Source organism: Arachis ipaensis, chromosome B9 (genome assembly GCF_059453495.1).
Source record: "Arachis ipaensis isolate K30076 ecotype BB chromosome B9, ASM5945349v1, whole genome shotgun sequence".
NCBI classification, from domain to species: domain Eukaryota; kingdom Viridiplantae; phylum Streptophyta; class Magnoliopsida; order Fabales; family Fabaceae; genus Arachis; species Arachis ipaensis.
Window position 1 is genome coordinate 54,709,930 of NC_142444.1, and position 3,288 is coordinate 54,713,217.

The 3,288-nt window shown below is 42.8% G+C and overlaps 1 non-coding gene across 1 annotated transcript; it reads right to left on the reverse strand.

Moving 5' to 3' along the window:
• Window positions 1–259: 259 nt before the first annotated feature.
• LOC148544702 (small nucleolar RNA R71) lies at window positions 260–367 on the reverse strand. Its single transcript, XR_015901315.1, has one exon. It is a non-coding gene; the product is annotated as a small nucleolar RNA R71 (small nucleolar RNA).
• Window positions 368–3,288: the final 2,921 nt, after the last annotated feature.

Below are 3,288 nucleotides of genomic sequence, written 5' to 3' on the forward strand. Positions count from 1 at the left end.
TCTAATGCAACAGAATTGCAAGTTTCATGGACTTCCATTGGAAGATCCTCATCAGTTCTTAGCTGAATTCTTGCAAATATGTGACACTGTCAAGACCAATGGGGTTGACCCTGAAGTCTACAGACTTATGCTTTTTCCTTTTGCTGTAAGAGACAGAGCTAGAACATGGTTGGATTCACAACCTAAAGAAAGCCTGAACTCTTGGGAAAAGCTAGTCAATGCCTTCTTGGCAAAGTTCTTTCCACCTCAAAAATTGAGCAAGCTTAGAGTGGAAGTCCAAACCTTCAGACAAAAGGAAGGAGAATCCCTCTGTGAAGCTTGGGAAAGATACAAGCAATTGATCAGAAGATGTCCTTCTGACATGCTTTCTGAATGGAGCATCATAGGTATTTTCTATGATGGTTTGTCTGAACTATCCAAAATGTCATTGGATAGCTCTGCTGGAGGTTCTCTTCATCTGAAGAAGACGCCTGCAGAAGCTCAGGAACTCATTGAAATGGTTGCAAATAACCAATTCATGTACACTTCTGAAAAGAATCCTGTGAATAATGGGATAGCTCAGAAGAAAGGAGTTCTTGAGGTTGATACTCTGAATGCCATATTGGCTCAGAATAAAATATTGACCCAACAAGTCAATATGATTTCTCAGAGTCTGTCTGGAATGCAAGCAGCAACAGGCAGTACTAAGGAAGCTTCCTCTGAAGAAGAAGCTTATGATCCTGAGAACCCAGCAATGAAAGAGGTGAATTACATGGGAGAAACCTATGGAAACACCTATAACCCTTCATGGAGAAATCATCCAAATCTCTCATGGAAGGATCAACAGAGACCTCAACAAGGTTTCAACAACAATAATGGTGGAAGAAACAGGTTTAGCAATAGCAAGCCTTTTCCATCATCTTCTCAGCAACAAACAGAAAATTCTAAGCAAAGCCACTCTGACTTAGCAACCATTGTCTCTGATCTAATCAAAACCACTCAAAGTTTCATGACTGAAACAAGGTCCTCCATTAGAAATTTGGAAGCACAAGTAGGTCAGCTGAGTAAGATAATTACTGAACTCCCTCCTAGTACTCTCCCAAGCAATACAGAAGAGAATCCAAAAAGAGAGTGCAAGGCCATAACCACAACCCACACGGCCGAACCTGGAGAGGAGGAAGAGGCAGTGATCTCCATTGAGAAAGACCTCAATGGACGTCCACTGGCCTCCATGGAGTTCCCTAATGAGGAACCATGGGAATCTGAGGCTCATACTGAGACCATAGAGATTCCATTGAATTTACTTTTGCCATTCATGAGCTCTGATGAGTATTCTTCCTCTGAAGAGGATGAAGATGTTACTGAAAAGCAAGTTGCTAAGTACCTTGGAGCAATCATGAAGCTAAATGCCAAGTTGTTTGGTAATGAGACTTGGGAGGATGAACCTCCATTGCTCATTAAAGAACTGGATGACTTGACTAGGCAGAAATTACCTCTGAAAAGACAAGACCCTGGAAAATTCTTAATCCCTTGTACCATAGGCACCATGACCTTTAAGAAGGCTCTGTGTGACTTGGGGTCAAGCATAAACCTTATGCCTCTCTCTGTAATGGAGAAGCTAGGGATCATTGAGGTACAAGCTGCTAGAATCTCACTAGAGATGGAAAACAATTCAAAGAAACAAGCTTATGGACTTGTAGAGAATGTCTTAGTAAAGGTTGAAGACCATTACATCCCTGCTGATTTCATAATTCTAGAGACTGGGAAGTGTATGGATGAATCCATCATCCTTGGCAGACCCTTCCTAGCCATAGCAAAAGCTGTGATTGATGTTAACAGAGGAGAATTGATCATTCAAGTGAATGAAGACTCCCTTGTGTTTAAAGCTCAAGGATATCCCTCTGTAACCATGGAGAGGAAGCATGAAGAGCTTCTCTCAATACAGAGTCAAACAGAGCCCCCACAGTCAAACTCTAAGTTTGGTGTTGGGAGGCCACAACCAAACTTTAAGTTTGGTGTTGAAACCCCACATTCAAACTCTAAGTTTGGTGTTGGGAGGTTCCAACATTACTCTAAATATCTGTGAGGCTCCATGAGAGCCACTGTCAAGCTATTGACATTAAAGAAGCGCTTGTTGGGAGGCAACCCAATTTTTACTTATCTATATTAAATTTCTATTTTCTTTTGTTATTTTATGTTTTCTATAGGTTGATGATCATGTGAAGTCACAAAAACAATTGAAAAAGCAAAAATAGAAGGAAAAATAGAATGAAAAGTAGACACCCTGGAGGAGAAACTTACGGGCGTTTAAACACCAGTAAGGGTAGCAGAATGGGCGTTAAACGCCTAGTCTGGCACTATTATGGGCGTTTAACGCCAGAAATGGGCACCAGACTGGCGTTTAACACCAGGAATGGGCAAGAAGCTGGCGTTAAACGCCAAAAATGGGCAGCAGCCTGGCGTTTAACGCCAGGATTGGCAGCAAGGGGCGTTTTGCACGCCACATGGTGCAGGGATGAGAAATCCTTGACACCTCAGGATCTGTAGACCACACAGGATCCCCACCTACCCCACCTCTCTCTCTCTTCTTCACCCATTCACCAATCACCTCAATACCTCTTCCCCCAAAACCCCTCACTATCAAATCTCACCATTCTCTTCACCACTCACATCCATCCTTCATAAAACCCCACCTACCTCACCATTCAAATTCAACCCACTTTCCCATCCAAACCCACCCATAATGGCTGAACCATACCCCCTCTCCATTCTTATATAAACCTATCTTCACTCCTTCATTTTCACGCAACATACACACTACCTATCCCCCTTGGCCGAAACATAAAGCCCACTCCATCTCCTCTATTTCTTCTTCTTCTACTCTCTTCTTTCTTCTTTTGCTCGAGGACGAGCAAACCTTCTAAGTTTGGTGTGGAAAAAGCTAAAGCTTTTTGTTTTTCCATAACCATTTATGGCACCAAAGGCCGGAGAAACCTCTAGAAAGAGGAAAGGGAAGGCAAAAGCTTCCACCTCCGAGTCATGGAAGATGGAGGGATTCCTCTCAAGGGTGCATCAAGACCACTTCTATAAAGTTGTGGCCAAGAAGAAGGTGATCCCCGAGGTCCTTTTTAAGCTCAAAAAGGGCGAATATCCGGAGATCCGACATGAGATTCGAAGAAGAGGTTGGGAAGTTCTCACCAACCCCATTCAACAAGTCAGAATCTTAATGGTTCAAGAGTTCTATGCCAATACATGGATAACCAAGAAACCAAGAACCATGATCAAAGTGTGAACCCGGACCCTAAGAAT